General features: G+C 52.4%; 1 protein-coding gene across 1 annotated transcript in view; it reads right to left on the minus strand.

Annotated features, from left to right (window-relative positions):
• The window catches only part of LOC124711973 (serine protease gd-like), a 175,581-nt gene that overhangs the window by 104,383 nt on the left and 46,880 nt on the right, over positions 1-24,318 (minus strand). The gene's annotated exons all lie outside the window — the stretch shown is intronic.

Genomic DNA, 24,318 nt, shown 5'->3' on the forward strand with positions numbered 1-24,318 from the left:
GGTTTGTGTCTTTGATGTAGGATGGGAGTCTGCGGGTGATAGGTTGTAGGTGTTGGTCTATCAGAGCTGAGATACGTTCGGTTGGGGATTTGAAGCCTGCTACAATGGGACGGCCAGGATGGTTCTCTTTGTGGATTTTGGGTAATAGGTAGAAGGTAGGGGTACGTGGCTCAGGTGGAGTGAGTAAGTCTATGGAAGCCGTTGTGAGGCCTTGTGAGGGACCTTGGATTTTTAGAATTTTTTGCAGCTCAGTCTGGATGGAGGGAATGGGATCCTGGGTAACAGCTTTGTAGGTTGAGGTGTCGGAGAGTTGACGCAGTCCTTCTGCCACATACTCCACACGGTCAAGTACGACGGTTGTGGAGCCTTTATCCGCCGGGAGGATGACAATAGAGTGGTCTATTTTCAGCTCCTTAATGGCACGGGATTCAGCTGGGGTGATGTTGGGGGTTGTCGGGATGTTCTTCAAGAAGGACTGGGAGGCAACACTGGATGTGAGGAATTCCTGAAATGTCTGCAAGGGATGGTTTTGGGGGAGGGGAGGAGGATCCCTTTGAGAAGGCAGTCGGAACTGTTCTAGACAAGATTCAACACTGGGTCTAGTACTTGGGGGCTGTGTTTGGGTAGTGAAGTGATATTTCCAGTTGAGGTTCCGGGTGAATGAGAGGAGATCTTTAACCAGGGCAGTGTGGTTGAATTTAGGTGTGGGGCTAAAGGTTAAGCCTTTTGATAGAACAGATGTCTCTGGAGGAGAGAGGGATCTGGATGAGAGGTTTAGGACTGAATTGGGACTGGTGATATGTGGCATTTGACTGTGGTTATAGTTGAGATTTGGTCTGTGTGGGGTATGTGTTGGGATGGGGAGATTGAGTAGGGTGGCTAGGCTAGGTTTGTTGGCTATGAGGGGGGTTTGTTGAAGGTTCTGTTGTGGTTGGTGTTTGTGAGGGATAGGGAGAGGGACCCCACTTCTTAGGTGTTGCACTAGCACTGTGGATAGTTTTTTCAGGTGGTGTGTGGCATGGAACTCAAGTTTGCAGCTGGCTTCTAGGATGATGTTCCTCAGTGTGTTCTCCAAGCAAGGGTTTGAGAGGTGGAGGACTTTGAAGAGAGATAGGAGCTGTTGGGAGTGGTGGTTACATGAAGTAGTGTAGAGATTCAGGACAAGTTGGGTAAGCGCTAAGGATTGAAGGTTCTGGAAGTCCAGGAGAGACTGGTGGAAGGAGGAATTGCACCCGGAGATGGGAACTTTTAAGGTAAGCCCTTTAGGGGTAATTCCAAAGATTAAGCAGGACTGGAGGAAAAGTATGTGGGATTGCAGTTTGGCTACGGTGAATGCATGTTTCCGGAATGAATGTAAATAATGTGGTATAGAATTAGGGTCCCCCCCCATGAACCATGGACCTTGCCGTTGGTGGGGAGGCTTGCGTGCCTCAGCGATACAGATAGCCGTACCGTAGGTGCAACCACAACGGAGGGGTATCTGTTGAGAGGCCAGACAAACGTGTGGTTCCTGAAGAGGGGCAGCAGCCTTTTCAGTAGTTGCAAGGGCAACAGTCTGGATGATTGACTGATCTGGCCTTGTAACAATAACCAAAACGGCCTTGCTGTGCTGGTACTGCGAACGGCTGAAAGCAAGGGGAAACTACAGCCGTAATTTTTCCCGAGGGCATGCAGCTTTACTGTATGATTACATGATGATGGCGTCCTCTTGGGTAAAATATTCCGGAGGTAAAATAGTCCCCCATTCGGATCTCCGGGCGGGGACTACTCAAGAGGATGTCGTTATCAGGAGAAAGAAAACTGGCGTTCTACGGATCGGAGCGTGGAATGTCAGATCCCTTAATCGGGCAGGTAGGTTAGAAAATTTAAAAAGGGAAATGGATAGGTTTAAGTTAGATATAGTGGGAATTAGTGAAGTTCGGTGGCAGGAGGAACAAGACTTCTGGTCAGGTGACTACAGGGTTATAAACACAAAATCAAATAGGGGTAATGCAGGAGTAGGTTTAATAATGAATAGGAAAATAGGAATGCGGGTAAGCTACTACAAACAGCATAGTGAACGCATTATTGTGGCCAAGATAGATACGAAGCCCACGCCTACTACAGTAGTACAAGTTTATATGCCAACTAGCTCTGCAGATGACGAAGAAATTGAAGAAATGTATGATGAAATAAAAGAAATTATTCAGATTGTGAAGGGAGACGAAAATTTAATAGTCATGGGTGACTGGAATTCGAGTGTAGGAAAAGGGAGAGAAGGAAACATAGTAGGTGAATATGGATTGGGGGACAGAAATGAAAGAGGAAGCCGCCTGGTAGAATTTTGCACAGAGCACAACATAATCATAACTAACACTTGGTTTAAGAATCATGAAAGAAGGTTGTATACATGGAAGAACCCTGGAGATACTAAAAGGTATCAGATAGATTATATAATGGTAAGACAGAGATTTAGGAACCAGGTTTTAAATTGTAAGACATTTCCAGGGGCAGATGTGGACTCTGACCACAATCTATTGGTTATGACCTGTAGATTAAAACTGAAGAAACTGCAAAAAGGTGGGAATTTAAGGAGATGGGACCTGGATAAACTAAAAGAACCAGAGGTTGTACAGAGATTCAGGGAGAGCATAAGGGAGCAATTGACAGGAATGGGGGAAATAAATACAGTAGAAGAAGAATGGGTAGCTTTGAGGGATGAAGTAGTGAAGGCAGCAGAGGATCAAGTAGGTAAAAAGACGAGGGCTAGTAGAAATCCTTGGGTAACAGAAGAAATATTGAATTTAATTGATGAAAGGAGAAAATATAAAAATGCAGTAAGTGAAACAGGCAAAAAGGAATACAAACGTCTCAAAAATGAGATCGACAGGAAGTGCAAAATGGCTAAGCAGGGATGGCTAGAGGACAAATGTAAGGATGTAGAGGCCTATCTCACTAGGGGTAAGATAGATACCGCCTACAGGAAAATTAAAGAGACCTTTGGAGATAAGAGAACGACTTGTATGAATATCAAGAGCTCAGATGGAAACCCAGTTCTAAGCAAAGAAGGGAAAGCAGAAAGGTGGAAGGAGTATATAGAGGGTCTATACAAGGGCGATGTACTTGAGGACAATATTATGGAAATGGAAGAGGATGTAGATGAAGATGAAATGGGAGATATGATACTGCGTGAAGAGTTTGACAGAGCACTGAAAGACCTGAGTCGAAACAAGGCCCCCGGAGTAGACAATATTCCATTGGAACTACTGATAGCCGTGGGAGAGCCAGTCCTGACAAAACTCTACCATCTGGTGAGCAAGATGTATGAAACAGGCGAAATACCCTCAGACTTCAAGAAGAATATAATAATTCCAATCCCAAAGAAAGCAGGTGTTGACAGATGTGAATATTACCGAACTATCAGCTTAATAAGTCACAGCTGCAAAATACTAACACGAATTCTTTACAGACGAATGGAAAAACTAGTAGAAGCCAACCTCGGGGAAGATCAGTTTGGATTCCGTAGAAACACTGGAACACGTGAGGCAATACTGACCTTACGACTTATCTTAGAAGAAAGATTAAGGAAAGGCAAACCTACGTTTCTAGCATTTGTAGACTTAGAGAAAGCTTTTGACAATGTTGACTGGAATACTCTCTTTCACATTCTAAAGGTGGCAGGGGTAAAATACAGGGAGCGAAAGTCTATTTACAATTTGTACAGAAACCAGATGGCAGTTATAAGAGTCGAGGGACATGAAAGGGAAGCAGTGGTTGGGAAGGGAGTAAGACAGGGTTGTAGCCTCTCCCCGATGTTGTTCAATCTGTATATTGAGCAAGCAGTAAAGGAAACAAAAGAAAAATTCGGAGTAGGTATTAAAATTCATGGAGAAGAAATAAAAACTTTGAGGTTCGCCGATGACATTGTAATTCTGTCAGAGACAGCAAAGGACTTGGAAGAGCAGTTGAATGGAATGGACAGTGTCTTGAAAGGAGGATATAAGATGAACATCAACAAAAGCAAAACAAGGATAATGGAATGTAGTCTAATTAAGTCGGGTGATGCTGAGGGAATTAGATTAGGAAATGAGGCACTTAAAGTAGTAAAGGAGTTTTGCTATTTGGGGAGCAATATAACTGATGATGGACGAAGTAGAAAGGATATAAAATGTAGGCTGGCAATGGCAAGGAAAGCGTTTCTGAAGAAGAGAAATTTGTTAACATCCAGTATAGATTTAAGTGTCAGGAAGTCATTTCTGAAAGTATTCGTATGGAGTGTAGCCATGTATGGAAGTGAAACATGGACGATAAATAGTTTGGACAAGAAGAGAATAGAAGCTTTCGAAATGTGGTGCTACAGAAGAATGCTGAAGATTAGATGGGTAGATCACATAACTAATGAGGAAGTATTGAATAGGATTGGGGAAAAGAGAAGTTTGTGGCACAACATGACCAGAAGAAGGGATCGGTTGGTAGGACGTGTTCTGAGGCATCAAGGGATCACCAATTTAGTATTGGAGGGCAGCGTGGAGGGTAAAAATCGTAGAGGGAGACCAAGAGATGAATACACTAAGCAGATTCAGAAGGATGTAGGTTGCAGTAGGTACTGGGACATGAAAAAGCTTGCACAGGATAGAGTAGCATGGAGAGCTGCATCAAACCAGTCTCAGGACTGAAGACCACAACAACAACAGGATTAGGGTACATAGTGGGTAACTGGTGGGTAGGGAAATTAAATAACTAAAGTTGAAATAGTAATCATAAGAAGGAGTAAAACACGGAGGGAAGGACGAGAAGGAAAGAAATTGTGTTGGTAATGTTCAATACCAAAGGAAGACCACTAAATAAGAAAAATACGGAAAAAGTTGACCATACCAAGCAAGTATGTTCAGATCAGGGGAAAAAGAACACACGTAGCTCAAAAACAGAGATAGCGGGTGGGGCGCAAGAACACACGTAGCTCAAAAACAGAGATAGCGGGTGGGGCGCAAAAGAGACCGCGGGTGGGGCGCAAAAAGAGACCGCGGGTGGGGCGCAAAAAGAGACCGCGGGTGGGGGCGCAAAAAGAGACCGGGGGTGGGGCGCAAAACACAGACCGCGGGTGGGGGCAAAAACAGACCCGCGGGTGGGGGGCAAAAGCAGACCGCGGAGTGGGGGGCAAAAGCAGACCGCGGGTGGGGGGCAAAAGCAGACCGCGGGTGGGGGGCCAAAAGCAGACCGCGGGTGGGGGGCAAAAGCAGACCGCGGGTGGGGGGCAAAAAGCAGACCGCGGGTGGGGGGCAAAAAGCAGACCGCGGGTGGGGCGGCAAAAGCAGACCGCGGGTGGGGGGCGCAAAAGCAGACCGCGGGTGGGGGGCAAAAGCAGACCGCGGGTGGGGGGCAAAAAGCAGACCGCGGGTGGGGGGCAAAAGCAGACCGCGGGTGGGGGCGCAAAAAGCAGACCGCGGGTGGGGGCGCAAAAAGCAGACCGCGGGTGGGGGGCAAAAAGCAGACCGCGGGTGGGGGGCAAAAGCAGACCGCGGGTGGGGGCAAAAGCAGACCGCGGGTGGGGGGCAAAAGCAGACCGCGGGTGGGGGGCAAAAGCAGACCGCGGGTGGGGGGCAAAAGCAGACCGCGGGTGGGGGGCAAAAGCAGACCGCGGGTGGGGGGCAAAAGCAGACCGCGGGTGGGGGGCAAAAGCAGACCGCGGGTGGGGGGCAAAAGCAGACCGCGGGTGGGGGGCAAAAGCAGACCGCGGGTGGGGGGCAAAAGCAGACCGCGGGTGGGGGGCAAAAGCAGACCGCGGGTGGGGGGCAAAAGCAGACCGCGGGTGGGGGGGCAAAAGCAGACCGCGGGTGGGGGGCAAAAGCAGACCGCGGGTGGGGGGCAAAAGCAGACCGCGGGTGGGGGGCAAAAGCAGACCGCGGGTGGGGGGGCAAAAGCAGACCGCGGGTGGGGGGCAAAAGCAGACCGCGGGTGGGGGGCAAAAGCAGACCGCGGGTGGGGGGCAAAAGCAGACCGCGGGTGGGGGGCAAAAGCAGACCGCGGGTGGGGGGCAAAAGCAGACCGCGGGTGGGGGGCAAAAGCAGACCGCGGGGTGGGGGGCAAAAGCAGACCGCGGGTGGGGGGCAAAAGCAGACCGCGGGTGGGGGGCAAAAGCAGACCGCGGGTGGGGGGCAAAAGCAGACCGCGGGTGGGGGGCAAAAGCAGACCGCGGGTGGGGGGCAAAAGCAGACCGCGGGTGGGGGGCAAAAGCAGACCGCGGGTGGGGGGGCAAAAGCAGACCGCGGGTGGGGGGGCAAAAGCAGACCGCGGGTGGGGGGCAAAAGCAGACCGCGGGTGGGGGGGCAAAAGCAGACCGCGGGTGGGGGGCAAAAGCAGACCGCGGGTGGGGGGCAAAAGCAGACCGCGGGTGGGGGGCAAAAAGCAGACCGCGGGTGGGGGGCAAAAGCAGACCGCGGGTGGGGGGCAAAAGCAGACCGCGGGTGGGGGGCAAAAGCAGACCGCGGGTGGGGGGCAAAAGCAGACCGCGGGTGGGGGGGCAAAAGCAGACCGCGGGTGGGGGGCAAAAGCAGACCGCGGGTGGGGGGCAAAAGCAGACCGCGGGTGGGGGGCAAAAAAAGACCGCGGGTGGGGGGCAAAAAAAGACCGCGGGTGGGGGGCAAAAAAAGACCGCGGGTGGGGGGCAAAAAAACGAACCGCGGGTGGGGGGCAAAAAAAGACCGCGGGTGGGGGGCAAAAAAAGACCGCGGGTGGGGGGGCAAAAAAAGACCGCGGGTGGGGGGCAAAAGCAGACCGCGGGGTGGGGGGCAAAAACAGACCGCGGGTGGGGGGCAAAAAGAAGACCGCGGGTGGGGGGCAAAAAAAGACCGCGGGTGGGGGGGCAAAAAAAGACCGCGGGTGGGGGGCAAAAAAAGACCGCGGGTGGGGGGCAAAAACAAGACCGCGGGTGGGGGGCAAAAAAAAGACCGCGGGTGGGGGGCAAAAAAAGACCGCGGGTGGGGGGCAAAAAAAAGACCGCGGGTGGGGGGCAAAAAAAAGACCGCGGGTGGGGGGCAAAAAAAAGACCGCGGGTGGGGGGCAAAAAAAAGACCGCGGGTGGGGGGCAAAAAAAAGACCGCGGGTGGGGGGGCAAAAAAAAGACCGCGGGTGGGGGGCAAAAAAAGACCGCGGGTGGGGGGCAAAAAAAAGACCGCGGGTGGGGGGCAAAAAAAAGACCGCGGGTGGGGGGCAAAAAAAAGACCGCGGGTGGGGGGCAAAAAAAAGACCGCGGGTGGGGGGCAAAAAAAAAGACCGCGGGTGGGGGGCAAAAAAAAGACCGCGGGTGGGGGGCAAAAAAAAGACCGCGGGTGGGGGGCAAAAAAAAGACCGCGGGTGGGGGGCAAAAAAAAGACCGCGGGTGGGGGGCAAAAAAAAGACCGCGGGTGGGGGGCAAAAAAAAGACCGCGGGTGGGGGGCAAAAAAAAGACCGCGGGTGGGGGGCAAAAAAAAGACCGCGGGTGGGGGGCAAAAAAAAGACCGCGGGTGGGGGGCAAAAAAAAGACCGCGGGTGGGGGGCAAAAAAAAGACCGCGGGTGGGGGGCAAAAAAAAGACCGCGGGTGGGGGGCAAAAAAAAGACCGCGGGTGGGGGGCAAAAAAAAGACCGCGGGTGGGGGGCAAAAAAAAAGACCGCGGGTGGGGGGCAAAAAAAAGACCGCGGGTGGGGGGCAAAAAAAAGACCGCGGGTGGGGGGCAAAAAAAAGACCGCGGGTGGGGGGCAAAAAAAGACCGCGGGTGGGGGGCAAAAAAAAGACCGCGGGTGGGGGGCAAAAAAAAGACCGCGGGTGGGGGGCAAAAAAAAGACCGCGGGTGGGGGGCAAAAAAAAGACCGCGGGTGGGGGGCAAAAAAAAGACCGCGGGTGGGGGGGCAAAAAAAGACCGCGGGTGGGGGGCAAAAAAAAGACCGCGGGTGGGGGGCAAAAAAAAGACCGCGGGTGGGGGGCAAAAAAAAGACCGCGGGTGGGGGGCAAAAAAAAGACCGCGGGTGGGGGGCAAAAAAAAGACCGCGGGTGGGGGGCAAAAAAAAGACCGCGGGTGGGGGCAAAAAAAAGACCGCGGGTGGGGGGCAAAAAAAAGACCGCGGGTGGGGGGCAAAAAAAAGACCGCGGGTGGGGGGCAAAAAAAAGACCGCGGGTGGGGGGCAAAAAAAAGACCGCGGGTGGGGGGCAAAAAAAAGACCGCGGGTGGGGGCAAAAAAAAGACCGCGGGTGGGGGGCAAAAAAAAGACCGCGGGTGGGGGGCAAAAAAAAGACCGCGGGTGGGGGGCAAAAAAAAGACCGCGGGTGGGGGGCAAAAAAAAGACCGCGGGTGGGGGGCAAAAAAAAAGACCGCGGGTGGGGGGCAAAAAAAAGACCGCGGGTGGGGGGCAAAAAAAGACCGCGGGTGGGGGCAAAAAAAGACCGCGGGTGGGGGGCAAAAAAAAGACCGCGGGTGGGGGGCAAAAAAAAGACCGCGGGTGGGGGGCAAAAAAAAGACCGCGGGTGGGGGGCCAAAAAAAAGACCGCGGGTGGGGGCCAAAAAAAGACCGCGGGTGGGGGGCCAAAAAAAGACCGCGGGTGGGGGGCCAAAAAAAGACCGCGGGGTGGGGGGCCAAAAAAAGACCGCGGGTGGGGGGCCAAAAAAAGACCGCGGGTGGGGGGCCAAAAAAAGACCGCGGGTGGGGGGCCAAAAAAAGACCGCGGGTGGGGGGCCAAAAAAAGACCGCGGGTGGGGGGCCAAAAAAAGACCGCGGGTGGGGGGCCAAAAAAAGACCGCGGGTGGGGGGCAAAAAAAGACCGCGGGTGGGGGCCAAAAAAAAGACAGCGGGTGGGGGCCAAAAAAAGACAGCGGGTGGGGGCCAAAAAAAGACAGCGGGTGGGGGCCAAAAAAGACAGCGGGTGGGGCCAAAAAAAAGACAGCGGGTGGGGGGCCAAAAAAAGACAGCGGGTGGGGGCCAAAAAAAGACAGCGGGTGGGGCCAAAAAAAGACAGCGGGTGGGGCCAAAAAAAGACAGCGGGTGGGGCCAAAAAAAGACCAGCGGGTGGGGGCCAAAAAAAGACAGCGGGTGGGGGCCAAAAAAAGACAGCGGGTGGGGCCAAAAAAAGACAGCGGGTGGGGCCAAAAAAAGACAGCGGGTGGGGGCCAAAAAAAGACAGCGGGTGGGGCCAAAAAAAGACAGCGGGTGGGGCCAAAAAAAGACAGCGGGTGGGGCCAAAAAAAGACAGCGGGTGGGGCCAAAAAAAGACAGCGGGTGGGGCCAAAAAAAGACAGCGGGTGGGGCCAAAAAAAGACAGCGGGTGGGGCCAAAAAAGACAGCGGGTGGGGCCAAAAAAAGACAGCGGGTGGGGCCAAAAAAAGACAGCGGGTGGGGCCAAAAAAAGACAGCGGGTGGGGCCAAAAAAGACAGCGGGTGGGGCCAAAAAAAGACAGCGGGTGGGGCCAAAAAAAGACAGCGGGTGGGGCCAAAAAAAGACAGCGGGTGGGGCCAAAAAAAGACAGCGGGTGGGGCCAAAAAAAGACAGCGGGTGGGGCCAAAAAAAGACAGCGGGTGGGGCCAAAAAAAGACAGCGGGTGGGGCCAAAAAAAGACAGCGGGTGGGGCCAAAAAAAGACAGCGGGTGGGGCCAAAAAAGACAGCGGGTGGGGCCAAAAAAAGACAGCGGGTGGGGCCAAAAAAAGACAGCGGGTGGGGCCAAAAAAAGACAGCGGGGTGGGGCCAAAAAAGACAGCGGGTGGGGCCAAAAAAAGACAGCGGGTGGGGCCAAAAAAAGACAGCGGGTGGGGCCAAAAAAAGACAGCGGGTGGGGCCAAAAAAAGACAGCGGGTGGGGCCAAAAAAAGACAGCGGGTGGGGCCAAAAAAAGACAGCGGGTGGGGGCCAAAAAAAGACAGCGGGTGGGGCCAAAAAAAGACAGCGGGTGGGGCCAAAAAAGACAGCGGGTGGGGCCAAAAAAAGACAGCGGGTGGGGCCAAAAAAAGACAGCGGGTGGGGCCAAAAAAAGACAGCGGGTGGGGCCAAAAAAAGACAGCGGGTGGGGCCAAAAAAAGACAGCGGGTGGGGCCAAAAAAAGACAGCGGGTGGGGCCAAAAAAAGACAGCGGGTGGGGCCAAAAAAAGACAGCGGGTGGGGCCAAAAAAAGACAGCGGGTGGGGCCAAAAAAAGACAGCGGGTGGGGCCAAAAAAAGACAGCGGGTGGGGCCAAAAAAAGACAGCGGGTGGGGCCAAAAAAAGACAGCGGGTGGGGCCAAAAAAAGACAGCGGGTGGGGCCAAAAAAAGACAGCGGGTGGGGCCAAAAAAAGACAGCGGGTGGGGGCCAAAAAAAGACAGCGGGTGGGGGCCAAAAAAAGACAGCGGGTGGGGGCCAAAAAAGACAGCGGGTGGGGGCCAAAAAAAGACAGCGGGTGGGGGCCAAAAAAAGACAGCGGGTGGGGGCCAAAAAAAGACAGCGGGTGGGGGCCAAAAAAAGACAGCGGTGGGGGCCAAAAAAAGACAGCGGGTGGGGGCCAAAAAAAGACAGCGGGTGGGGGCCAAAAAAAGACAGCGGGTGGGGGCCAAAAAAAGACAGCGGGTGGGGGCCAAAAAAAGACAGCGGGTGGGGGGCCAAAAAAAGACAGCGGGTGGGGGCCAAAAAAAGACAGCGGGTGGGGGCCAAAAAAAGACAGCGGGTGGGGGCCAAAAAAAGACAGCGGGTGGGGGCCAAAAAAAGACAGCGGGTGGGGGCCAAAAAAAGACAGCGGGTGGGGGCCAAAAAAAGACAGCGGGTGGGGGCAAAAAAAGACAGCGGGTGGGGGGCAAAAAAAGACAGCGGGGTGGGGGCAAAAAAGACAGCGGGTGGGGGCAAAAAAAGACAGCGGGTGGGGGCAAAAAAAGGACAGCGGGTGGGGGCAAAAAAAGACAGCGGGTGGGGGCAAAAAAAGACAGCGGGTGGGGGCAAAAAAAGACAGCGGGTGGGGGCAAAAAAGACAGCGGGTGGGGGCAAAAAAAAGACAGCGGGTGGGGGGCAAAAAAAGACAGCGGGTGGGGGCAAAAAAAGACAGCGGGTGGGGGGCAAAAAAAGACAGCGGGTGGGGGGCAAAAAAAGACAGCGGGTGGGGGGCAAAAAAAGACAGCGGGTGGGGGGCAAAAAAAGACAGCGGGTGGGGGGCAAAAAAAGACAGCGGGTGGGGGCAAAAAAAGACAGCGGGTGGGGGCAAAAAAAGACAGCGGGTGGGGGCAAAAAAAAGACAGCGGGTGGGGGCAAAAAAAGACAGCGGTGGGGGGCAAAAAAAGACAGCGGGTGGGGGGCAAAAAAAGACAGCGGGTGGGGGCAAAAAAAGACAGCGGGTGGGGGCAAAAAAAGACAGCGGGTGGGGGCAAAAAAAGACAGCGGGTGGGGGGCAAAAAAAGACAGCGGGTGGGGGCAAAAAAAGACAGCGGGTGGGGGCAAAAAAAGACAGCGGGTGGGGGCAAAAAAGACAGCGGGTGGGGGCAAAAAAAGACAGCGGGTGGGGGCAAAAAAAGACAGCGGGTGGGGGCAAAAAAAGACAGCGGGTGGGGGCAAAAAAAGACAGCGGGTGGGGGCAAAAAAAGACAGCGGGTGGGGGCAAAAAAGACAGCGGGTGGGGGCAAAAAAAGACAGCGGGTGGGGGCAAAAAAAGACAGCGGGTGGGGGCAAAAAAGACAGCGGGTGGGGGCAAAAAAGACAGCGGGTGGGGGCAAAAAAAGACAGCGGGTGGGGGCAAAAAAAGACAGCGGGTGGGGGCAAAAAAGACAGCGGGTGGGGGCAAAAAAAGACAGCGGGTGGGGGCAAAAAAAGACAGCGGGTGGGGGCAAAAAAAGACAGCGGGTGGGGGCAAAAAAAGACAGCGGGTGGGGGCAAAAAAAGACAGCGGGTGGGGGCAAAAAAAGACAGCGGGTGGGGGCAAAAAAAGACAGCGGGTGGGGCAAAAAAAGACAGCGGTGGGGGCAAAAAAAGACAGCGGGTGGGGGCAAAAAAAGACAGCGGGTGGGGGCAAAAAAAGACAGCGGGTGGGGGCAAAAAAAGACAGCGGGTGGGGGCAAAAAAAGACAGCGGGTGGGGGCAAAAAAGACAGCGGGTGGGGGCAAAAAAAGACAGCGGGTGGGGGCAAAAAAAGACAGCGGGTGGGGGCAAAAAAAGACAGCGGGTGGGGGCAAAAAAAGACAGCGGGTGGGGGGCAAAAAAAGACAGCGGGTGGGGGCAAAAAAAGACAGCGGGTGGGGGCAAAAAAAGACAGCGGGTGGGGGCAAAAAAAGACAGCGGGTGGGGGCAAAAAAAGACAGCGGGTGGGGGCAAAAAAAGACAGCGGGTGGGGGCAAAAAAGACAGCGGGTGGGGGCAAAAAAAGACAGCGGGTGGGGGCAAAAAAAGACAGCGGGTGGGGGCAAAAAAAGACAGCGGGTGGGGGCAAAAAAAGACAGCGGGTGGGGGCAAAAAAGACAGCGGGTGGGGGCAAAAAAAGACAGCGGGTGGGGGCAAAAAAAGACAGCGGGTGGGGGCAAAAAAAGACAGCGGGTGGGGGCAAAAAAAGACAGCGGGTGGGGGCAAAAAAAGACAGCGGGTGGGGGCAAAAAAAGACAGCGGGTGGGGGCAAAAAAAGACAGCGGGTGGGGGCAAAAAAAGACAGCGGGTGGGGGCAAAAAAAGACAGCGGGTGGGGGCAAAAAAAGACAGCGGGTGGGGGCAAAAAAAGACAGCGGGTGGGGGCAAAAAAAGACAGCGGGTGGGGGCAAAAAAAGACAGCGGGTGGGGGCAAAAAAAGACAGCGGGTGGGGGCAAAAAAAGACAGCGGGTGGGGGCAAAAAAAGACAGCGGGTGGGGGCAAAAAAAGACAGCGGGTGGGGGCAAAAAAAGACAGCGGGTGGGGGCAAAAAAAGACAGCGGGTGGGGGCAAAAAAAGACAGCGGGTGGGGGCAAAAAAAGACAGCGGGTGGGGGCAAAAAAAGACAGCGGGTGGGGGGCAAAAAAAGACAGCGGGTGGGGGCAAAAAAAGACAGCGGGTGGGGGCAAAAAAAGACAGCGGGTGGGGCAAAAAAAGACAGCGGGTGGGGGCAAAAAAAGACAGCGGGTGGGGGCAAAAAAAGACAGCGGGTGGGGGCAAAAAAAGACAGCGGGTGGGGGCAAAAAAAGACAGCGGGTGGGGGCAAAAAAAGACAGCGGGTGGGGGCAAAAAAAGACAGCGGGTGGGGGCAAAAAAAGACAGCGGGTGGGGGCAAAAAAAAGACAGCGGGTGGGGGCAAAAAAAGACAGCGGGTGGGGGCAAAAAAAGACAGCGGGTGGGGGCAAAAAAAGACAGCGGGTGGGGGCAAAAAAAGACAGCGGGTGGGGGCAAAAAAAGACAGCGGGTGGGGGCAAAAAAAGACAGCGGGTGGGGGCAAAAAAAGACAGCGGGTGGGGGCAAAAAAAGACAGCGGGTGGGGGCAAAAAAAGACAGCGGGTGGGGGCAAAAAAAGACAGCGGGTGGGGGCAAAAAAAGACAGCGGGTGGGGGCAAAAAAAGACAGCGGGTGGGGGCAAAAAAAGACAGCGGGTGGGGGCAAAAAAAGACAGCGGGTGGGGGCAAAAAAAGACAGCGGGTGGGGGCAAAAAAAGACAGCGGGTGGGGGCAAAAAAAGACAGCGGGTGGGGGCAAAAAAAGACAGCGGGTGGGGGCAAAAAAAGACAGCGGGTGGGGGCAAAAAAAGACAGCGGGTGGGGGCAAAAAAAAAAAGACAGCGGGTGGGGGCAAAAAAAGACAGCGGGTGGGGGGCAAAAAAAGACAGCGGGTGGGGGCAAAAAAAGACAGCGGGTGGGGGCAAAAAAAGACAGCGGGTGGGGGCAAAAAAGACAGCGGGGTGGGGGCAAAAAAAAGACAGCGGGTGGGGGCAAAAAAGACAGCGGGTGGGGGCAAAAAAAGACAGCGGGTGGGGGCAAAAAAAGACAGCGGGTGGGGGCAAAAAAAAGACAGCGGGTGGGGGCAAAAAAAGACAGCGGGTGGGGGCAAAAAAAGACAGCGGGTGGGGGGCAAAAAAAGACAGCGGGTGGGGGCAAAAAAGACAGCGGGTGGGGGCAAAAAAAGACAGCGGGTGGGGGCAAAAAAAGACAGCGGGTGGGGGCAAAAAAAGACAGCGGGTGGGGGCAAAAAAAGACAGCGGGTGGGGGCAAAAAAAGACAGCGGGTGGGGGCAAAAAAGACAGCGGGGTGGGGGCAAAAAAGACAGCGGGTGGGGGCAAAAAAAGACAGCGGGTGGGGGCAAAAAAAGACAGCGGGTGGGGGGCAAAAAAAGACAGCGGGTGGGGGCAAAAAAAGACAGCGGGTGGGGGCAAAAAAAGACAGCGGGTGGGGGCAAAAAAAGACAGCGGGGTGGGGGCAAAAAAGACAGCGGGTGGGGGGCAAAAAAAGACAGCGGGTGGGGGGCAAAAAAAAGACAGCGGGTGGGGGCAAAAAAAGACAGCGGGTGGGGGCAAAAAAAAGACAGCGGGGTGGGGGCAAAAAAAGACAGCGGGTGGGGGCAAAAAAAGACAGCGGGTGGGGGCAAAAAAAGACAGCGGGTGGGGGCAAAAAAGACAGCGGGTGGGGGCAAAAAAAGACAGCGGGTGGGGGCAAAAAAAGACAGCGGGTGGGGGGCAAAAAAAGACAGCGGGTGGGGGCAAAAAAAGACAGCGGGTGGGGGGCAAAAAAGACAGCGGGTGGGGGCAAAAAAAGACAGCGGGTGGGGGCAAAAAAAGACAGCGGGTGGGGGCAAAAAAGACAGCGGGTGGGGGCAAAAAAAGACAGCGGGTGGGGGGCAAAAAAAGACAGCGGGTGGGGGCAAAAAAAGACAGCGGGTGGGGGCAAAAAAAGACAGCGGGTGGGGGCAAAAAAAGACAGCGGGTGGGGGGCAAAAAAAGACAGCGGGGTGGGGGCAAAAAAAGACAGCGGGTGGGGGGCAAAAAAAGACAGCGGGTGGGGGCAAAAAAGACAGCGGGTGGGGGCAAAAAAGACAGCGGGTGGGGGCAAAAAAAGACAGCGGGTGGGGGCAAAAAAAGACAAGCGGGTGGGGGGCAAAAAAAGACAGCGGGTGGGGCAAAAAAGACAGCGGTGGGGGCAAAAAAAGACAGCGGGTGGGGGCAAAAAAAGACAGCGGGTGGGGCAAAAAAAGACAGCGGGGTAGGCGGGGCAAAAAAGACAGCGGGTGGGGGCAAAAAAGACTGCGGGTGGGGGCAAAAAAAGACAGGCGGTGGGGGGCAAAAAAGACAGCGGGTGGGGGCAAAAAGACAGCAGCGGTGGGCAAAAAAAGACAGCGGTGGGGGCAAAAAAGACAGCGGTGTGGGGGCAAAAAAAGACAGCGAGTGGTGGGGCAAAAAAGACAGCGTGTGGGGCAAAAAGACAGCGTGTGGGGCAAAAAAGACAGCGGGTGGGGCAAAAAAGACGAGCGGGTGGGGCAAAAAAAAGACCGCGGGTGGGGCAAAAAAGACCGCGGGTGGGGGCAAAAAAGACCGCGGGTGGGGCAAAAAAGACGCGGGTGGGGCAAAAAAGACCGCGGGTGGGGCAAAAAAGACCGCGGGTGGGGCAAAAAAAGACCGCGGGTGGGGCAAAAAAGACCGCGGGTGGGGCAAAAAAGACCGCGGGTGGGGCAAAAAAGACCGCGGGTGGGGCAAAAAAGACCGCGGGTGTGGGGCAAAAAAAGACCGCGGGTGGGGCAAAAAAGACCGCGGGTGGGGCAAAAAAGACCGCGGGTGGGGCAAAAAAGACCGCGGGTGGGGCAAAAAAGACCGCGGGTGGGGCAAAAAAGACCGCGGGTGGGGCAAAAAAGACCGCGGGTGGGGCAAAAAAGACCGCGGGTGGGGCAAAAAAGACCGCGGGTGGGGCAAAAAAGACCGCGGGTGGGGCAAAAAAGACCGCGGGTGGGGCAAAAAAGACCGCGGGTGGGGCAAAAAAGACCGCGGGTGGGGCAAAAAAGACCGCGGGTGGGGCAAAAAAGACCGCGGGTGGGGCAAAAAAGACCGCGGGTGGGGCAAAAAAGACCGCGGGTGGGGCAAAAAAGACCGCGGGTGGGGCAAAAAAGACCGCGGGTGGGGCAAAAAAGACCGCGGGTGGGGCAAAAAAGACCGCGGGTGGGGCAAAAAAGACCGCGGGTGGGGCAAAAAAGACCGCGGGTGGGGCAAAAAAGACCGCGGGTGGGGCAAAAAAGACCGCGGGTGGGGCAAAAAAGACCGCGGGTGGGGCAAAAAAGACCGCGGGTGGGGCAAAAAAGACCGCGGGTGGGGCAAAAAAGACCGCGGGTGGGGGCAAAAAAGACCGCGGGTGGGGCAAAAAAGACCGCGGGTGGGGCAAAAAAGACCGCGGGTGGGGCAAAAAAGACCGCGGGTGGGGCAAAAAAGACCGCGGGTGGGGCAAAAAAGACCGCGGGTGGGGCAAAAAAGACCGCGGGTGGGGCAAAAAAGACCGCGGGTGGGGCAAAAAAGACCGCGGGTGGGGCAAAAAAGACCGCGGGTGGGGCAAAAAAGACCGCGGGTGGGGCAAAAAAGACCGCGGGTGGGGCAAAAAAGACCGCGGGTGGGGCAAAAAAGACCGCGGGTGGGGCAAAAAAAGACCGCGGGTGGGGCAAAAAAGACCGCGGGTGGGGCAAAAAAGACCGCGGGTGGGGCAAAAAAGACCGCGGGTGGGGCAAAAAAGACCGCGGGTGGGGCAAAAAAGACCGCGGGTGGGGCAAAAAAGACCGCGGGTGGGGGCAAAAAAGACCGCGGGTGGGGCAAAAAAGACCGCGGGTGGGGCAAAAAAGACCGCGGGTGGGGCAAAAAAGACCGCGGGTGGGGCAAAAAAAGACCGCGGGTGGGGCAAAAAAGACCGCGGGTGGGGCAAAAAAGACCGCGGGGTGGGGCAAAAAAGACCGCGGGTGGGGCAAAAAAGACCGCGGGTGGGGCAAAAAAGACCGCGGGTGGGGCAAAAAAGACCGCGGGTGGGGCAAAAAAGACCGCGGGTGGGGCAAAAAAGACCGCGGGTGGGGCAAAAAAGACCGCGGGTGGGGCAAAAAAGACCGCGGGTGGGGCAAAAAAGACCGCGGGTGGGGCAAAAAAGACCGCGGGTGGGGCAAAAAAGACCGCGGGTGGGGCAAAAAAGACCGCGGGTGGGGCAAAAAAGACCGCGGGTGGGGCAAAAAAGACCGCGGGTGGGGCAAAAAAGACCGCGGGTGGGGCAAAAAAGACCGCGGGTGGGGCAAAAAAGACCGCGGGGTGGGGCAAAAAAGACCGCGGGTGGGGCAAAAAAGACCGCGGGTGGGGCAAAAAAGACCGCGGGTGGGGCAAAAAAGACCGCGGGTGGGGCAAAAAAGACCGCGGGTGGGGCAAAAAAGACCGCGGGTGGGGCAAAAAAGACCGCGGGTGGGGCAAAAAAGACCGCGGGTGGGGCAAAAAAGACCGCGGGTGGGGCAAAAAAGACCGCGGGTGGGGCAAAAAAGACCGCGGGTGGGGCAAAAAAGACCGCGGGTGGGGCAAAAAAGACCGCGGGTGGGGCAAAAAAGACCGCAGGTGGGGCAAAAAAGACCGCGGGTGGGCAAAAGACCGCGGGTGGGGCAAAAAAGACCGCGGGTGGGGCAAAAATGTCCCAAAAAATTTTTCTTGTGGCAGAGAAAGATAGCCAATGGCACAAAATTATCGCCAGCAACAAGAAATCGATGGAAATGGATGATACTGGTAGGTGTGGAAGAGATTGTTGGCAGTGATTGCTGGCTGGGAAACAGCGAATAACGAACGTTAAAACTATGGAATGTTGAATAAATAAATCAATAAATAAAAAAGAGAAGATGACTATAAACGGAACAAGATAATAGGAGGAAGACGAAACTAGCACAGTTGGTGACGAAAATATTTATTTATGTATATATAAAACACTGAAGAAGAGAAAGTGTTAAGATGACAGACGTAAGTGATAGCTAACAAAAGGGACAAAACACTGAAGGATGTGGACCATATAGGTGATCTAAATGATTAATGGAAAATCTCATATAAGATGTGAAACAAATACTAACAAAGAGATAGAGGGGCTGGCCAGTACTTACCTCAGCTCAGCACAGCCGATAGATACACATAAAACAGAACTGAAAATTTACATTCTTAGCTTTCAGAACTTTGTTCCTTCATCAGGGAGGAGAGAGGGGAAAAAAGGGAAGAAGGGAAAGTGGATTCAGTTACTCACAACCCAGGTTATGAAGCAACAGGGAAAGGTAAACAGGGAGGGTAGCAAGGATGGAGGCATGGTTGTCAGAGGGAAGCCAGAGATATTCTACTGTAAGTACTGTGCCAGCTTCAAACCAAAGAGGATGCATACAGAAGTAAAGAGGTATATAGTATAAAGATAAACACAACTATGTAGGATGAAAAGATGCGTGAATGGCTAAAGAGGAAAGGGAAAGAGGAGAAGACTGAAGAGTGAATGGGAGTGAGGTTGTTTAACGTAGGTTCAGTCCAGGGGGATGGCGGGATGAAAGGATGTGTTGGAGTGCAAGTTCCCATCTCCGCAGTTCAGAGGGACTGGTGTTGGGTGGGAGAAGCCAAATGGCACATACGGTGTAGCAGGTTCCTAGGTCCCTAGAATTATGCTGGAGGGCATGCTCTGCTACTGGGTATTGGGCATCTCCTAGGCGGACAGTTCGTCTGTGTCCGTTCATGCGCTCAGCCAGTTTGGTTATTGTCATGCCGATGTAAAAGGCTGTGCAGTGCAGGCATGTCAGTTGATAAATGACATGTGTAGTTTCACACGTAGCCCTGCCTTGAATTGTGTATGTTTTACCAGTAGCGGGGCTGGAGTAGGTGGTTGTGGGGGGATGCATGGGGCAGGTTTTGCAGCGAGGTCGGTTACAGGGGTAGGAACCGCTGGGTAGAGAAGGTAGTCTGGGAATATTGTAGGATTTAACAAGGATGTTACGGAGGTTAGGGGGGCGACGAAAGGCAACTCTGGGTGGTGTGGGGAGAATTTTGACAAGGGATGATTTCATTTCAGGGGTTGACTTGAGAAAGTCATATCCCTGGCGGAGTAATTTGTTGATGTTTTCGAGGCCAGGATAATATTGGGTGACAAGGGGGATGCTTCTGTGTGGTCTGGGGGTAGGAACATTGTTGTTGGACGGGGAGGAATGTATTGCTTGGGAAATCTGTTTGTGGACAAGGTCTGCAAGATAGTTGCGGGAAAGGAAAGCACTGGTCAGGTTATTGGTGTAGTTGTTGAAGGATTCATCACTGGAGCAGATACCTTTGCCACGTATACCTAGGCTGTAGGGAAGGGAGTGTTTGATGTGGAAAGGATTAGAGCTATCAAAGTGAAAGTACTGTTGTTTGTTTGTGGGTTTGTCCTGAGTCTCTACACTACTTCATGTAACCACCACTCCCAACAGCTCCTATCTCTCTTCAAAGTCCTCCACCTCTCAAACCCTTGCTTGGAGAACACACTGAGGAACATCATCCTAGAAGCCAGCTGCAAACTTGAGTTCCATGCCACACACCACCTGAAAAAACTATCCACAGTGCTAGTGCAACACCTAAGAAGTGGGGTCCCTCTCCCTATCCCTCACAAACACCAACCACAACAGAACCTTCAACAAACCCCCCTCATAGCCAACAAACCTAGCCTAGCCACCCTACTCAATCTCCCCATCCCAACACATACCCCACACAGACCAAATCTCAACTATAACCACAGTCAAATGCCACATATCACCAGTCCCAATTCAGTCCTAAACCTCTCATCCAGATCCCTCTCTCCTCCAGAGACATCTGTTCTATCAAAAGGCTTAACCTTTAGCCCCACACCTAAATTCAACCACACTGCCCTGGTTAAAGATCTCCTCTCATTCACCCGGAACCTCAACTGGAAATATCACTTCACTACCCAAACACAGCCCCCAAGTACTAGACCCAGTGTTGAATCTTGTCTAGAACAGTTCCGACTGCCTTCTCAAAGGGATCCTCCTCCCCTCCCCCAAAACCATCCCTTGCAGACATTTCAGGAATTCCTCACATCCAGTGTTGCCTCCCAGTCCTTCTTGAAGAACATCCCGACAACCCCCAACATCACCCCAGCTGAATCCCGTGCCATTAAGGAGCTGAAAATAGATCACTCTATTGTCATCCTCCAGGCGGATAAAGGCTCCACAACCGTCGTACTTGACCGTGTGGAGTATGTGGCAGAAGGACTGCGTCAACTCTCCGACACCTCAACCTACAGAGCTGTTACCCAGGATCCCATTCCCTCCATCCAGACTGAACTGCAAAAAATCCTAAAAATCCAAGGTCCCTCACAAGGCCTCACAACGGCTTCCATAGACTTACTCACTCCACCTGAGCCACGTACCCCTACCTTCTACCTATTACCCAAAATCCACAAAGAGAACCATCCTGGCCGTCCCATTGTAGCAGGCTTCAAATCCCCAACCGAACGTATCTCAGCTCTGGTAGACCAACACCTACAACCTATCACCCGCAGACTCCCATCCTACATCAAAGACACAAACCACTTCCTAGAACGCCTCAAATCCATTCCCACTCCTCTCCCACCTGAAACCTTTCTTGTCACCATAGATGCTACATCCCTTTACACAAACATCCCACATACCCATGGTCTCTCTGCCCTTGAGCACTACCTCTCCCAACGCCCACCCGAAGATCTTCCAAAAACCTCGTTCCTTATCACACTTACCAACTTCATCCTCACCCATAATTACTTCACTTTTGAAGGCCAGACCTACAAACAAATCAGGGGAACGGCCATGGGAACCAGGATGGCTCCCTCCTATGCCAACCTCTTCATGGGCCGCATGGAGGAGGCTTTCCTGAAGACCCAACAGCTGCCTCCCCTGGCCTGGTATAGGTTTATAGATGACATCTTTGTGGTCTGGACTCATGGTGAAGAAACACTCCTTAATTTCCTCCATAACCTCAACTCCTTTTCGAATCTGAATTTCACCTGGTCCTTCTCCAAAACCCAAGCCACCTTCCTGGATGTTGACCTTCATCTTGTTGAAGCTCACATCCACACCTCTGTCCATATCAAACCCACAAACAAACAACAGTACCTTCACTTTGATAGCTTTTCCACATCAAACGCTCCCTTCCCTACAGCCTAGGTATACGTGGCAAACGTATCTGCTCCAGTGACGAATCCCTCAACAACTACACCAATAACCTGACCAGTGCTTTCCTCTCCCGCAACTATCCTGCAGACCTTGTCCACAAACAGATTTCCCGAGCAATACATTCCTCCCCGTCCAATAACAATGTTCCTACCCCCAGACCACACAGAAGCATCCCCCTTGTCACCCAATATTATCCTGGCCTCGAAAACATCAACAAATTACTCCGCCAGGGATATGACTTTCTCAAGTCAACCCCTGAAATGAGATCATCCCTTGACAAAATTCTCCCCACACCACCCAGAGTTGCCTTTCGTCGCCCCCCTAACCTCCGTAACATCCTTGTTAAATCCTACAATATTCCCAGACTACCTTCTCTACCCAGCGGTTCCTACCCCTGTAACCGACCCCGCTGCAAAACCTGCCCCATGCATCCCCCCACAACCACCTACTCCAGCCCCGCTACTGGTAAAACATACACAATTCAAGGCAGGGCTACGTGTGAAACTACACATGTCGTTTATCAACTGACATGCCTGCACTGCACAGCCTTTTACATCGGCATGACAACAACCAAACTGGCTGAGCGCATGAACGGACACAGACGAACTGTCCGCCTAGGAGATGCCCAATACCCAGTAGCGGAGCATGCTCTCCAGCATAATTCTAGGGACCTAGGAACCTGCTACACCGTATGTGCCATTTGGCTTCTCCCACCCAACACCAGTCCCTCTGAACTGCGGAGATGGGAACTTGCACTCCAACACATCCTTTCATCCCGCCATCCCCCTGGACTGAACCTACGTTAAACAACCTCACTCCCATTCACTCTTCAGTCTTCTCCTCTTTCCCTTTCCTCTTTAGCCATTCACGCATCTTTTCATCCTACATAGTTGTGTTTATCTTTATACTATATACCTCTTTACTTCTGTATGCATCCTCTTTGGTTTGAAGCTGGCACAGTACTTACAGTAGAATATCTTTGGCTTCCCTCTGACAACCATGCCTCCATCCTTGCTACCCTCCCTGTTTACCTTTCCCTGTTGCTTCATAACCTGGGTTGTGAGTAACTGAATCCACTTTCCCTTCTTCCCTTTTTTCCCCTCTCTCCTCCCTGATGAAGGAACAAAGTTCCGAAAGCTAGGAATGTAAATTTTCAGTTCTGTTTTATGTGTATCTATCGGCTGTGCTGAGCTGAGGTAAGTACTGGCCAGCCCCTCTATCTCTTTGTTAGTATTTGTTTCACATCTTATATGAGATTTTCCATTAATAATTTAACATTATGTATGTATTTAATTCTCTATTTTATAAAGATTTTTAATATTGCTCAAAATGCCATTATTGAGGCTACAGTGTTTTTAGAAAGGTGCAAATGTCAACCGTCTGACTGGATTATTGAATATAAAGTCGTTGATGACTGATCGGATATCCAATTCATCCAAAACATCTCGGTGGGTATGAAGAACAGCCAAGTTGTTCAATCGCTTCTGTCCCATTGTTGATTGGAGATATGACTTCAGATGTCTAAGTGTCCTAAATGACCACTCTGCTGTTGCTGTCGTGATTGTAACTACTTGGAGAAGCATAATGCACTTCATTACTTCACATAACATTTATACAACTGCAGGCTCTTGTGTAAGACACTTTCTTAGATCACATATGTTTTTAACACCAGTTGTTTTTTATTAGCAATATTGGCTAACATATTCAAGTGTAACTGCAGTCTCTCAATGTCTAGGTCATTATTGAAAAACTCAATTGATTTTTCTAAGTTTGTTTCACCTCTGTTTAGTAAAAGCAAGCCCTGTTGTTCAACTATGATGACCTGTGCAAGTCCAGTTGAAGCAAACCGCTCAGCAATGTAAGATTGTACTGTTTCACAAACTTCAACGTAAATAGCTTTGTAGTATTCCTTTGAGGTTTTGAAAGTGTGTGGTGGGCTGGCATTGTTGTTTTCATACTTGTTTGGTATACTTCGATTCTGAGGAAGGGAAGGATCATCAACTTGTGAAGGTTTTTCTTTTAAACACAATTCCCAGAAGTGTTCAGAACTATAATGCCTTCCATCCAATATATAAATCAAGCCTTCATATATTTTTTCCCGTCTGCCCCCGGTGGCCGAGTGGTCAGCGTGACGGAATGTCATGCCTAATGGCCCAGGTTCGATTCCCAGCTGGGTTGGAGATTTTCTCCACCCAGGGACTGGGTGCTGTATTTTCCTTATTATCATAATTTCATCCCCATTGACATGAAAGTCGCCAAAGTGGCATCAACTCTAAAGACTTGCACCAGACGAACAGTCTAGCTGATGGGAGATCCTAGCATAAGGCATTTACATTTATATATTTTTTCCTGATCAGCAACACTTAGATGAGGGCATTGAATTTTTTCATCGACATCCTCTACTGGGTTCATTGCATGGCAATAAAGACGTAAAAAGAAGTAAGTCTTGAATTGTAACATTGACTCAAGGTAGCCTGCACATTTGTAACCTACCTCTGTTTTGTCCTCTTCAGAAAATATTTCAAATAACTTTCAAGAACTTCTAAAGTTTTTCAATATTCTGAAGATCATAGAAGCTCGCATAGTCCACCGAGTTGGGCAAATGTGTCGTAGACTGGCTTGGTTGTTTGTGCTCTCACAGTGTATGCTTCAGGAAAGTCCCAACCTTTTATTGGACTCCCTTACGGTGTTTATTAAGTCCTTGGCTAAAGCCATAATATACCTCATAGATGTAAGATGGCAGAGACTGTCTACAACTGCCAAGTCTAAACTGTGAGGAACGTAGTGCACATAACATGCTTTTGGTTGTGTATCCAAAACTAACTTTTTTTAGTCCTTTGAACTTACCTCTCATATTCGAGGCACCATCATAGCACTGTCCTCTTAAGTTATCCACTGACAAATCAAGATGAGCAAAAACGTCTTTTAAAATACTAAACAGAGTTTGTGATTCAGTGTTGGGGGTCTTGTATAAGCCAATAAGATCTTCGTTGATGATTAAGGAATCATTGACAGTATGAATACAAAGTGACACTTGTTTGTGAATCGAAGAATCACTTGTTTCCTCAACCATAATAGAAAAATGTTGAGTCTTCTTGGGTGAAGCCAATACCTTTCTCAACACAGACTTTCCTAGTAGGTCGATGATCGTGTTTTGAATATAGTGGGATGTCCACTTATACCATGAATGCCCTAACCAATCTTTAAACTCAGGTATGTCATTCTTTTGGAGTTCCAACAACTGAAAAAAAATTGCGATTA

The sequence above is a fragment of the Schistocerca piceifrons genome, chromosome 8, assembly GCF_021461385.2.
Source record: "Schistocerca piceifrons isolate TAMUIC-IGC-003096 chromosome 8, iqSchPice1.1, whole genome shotgun sequence".
In the NCBI taxonomy this organism is placed as follows: domain Eukaryota; kingdom Metazoa; phylum Arthropoda; class Insecta; order Orthoptera; family Acrididae; genus Schistocerca; species Schistocerca piceifrons.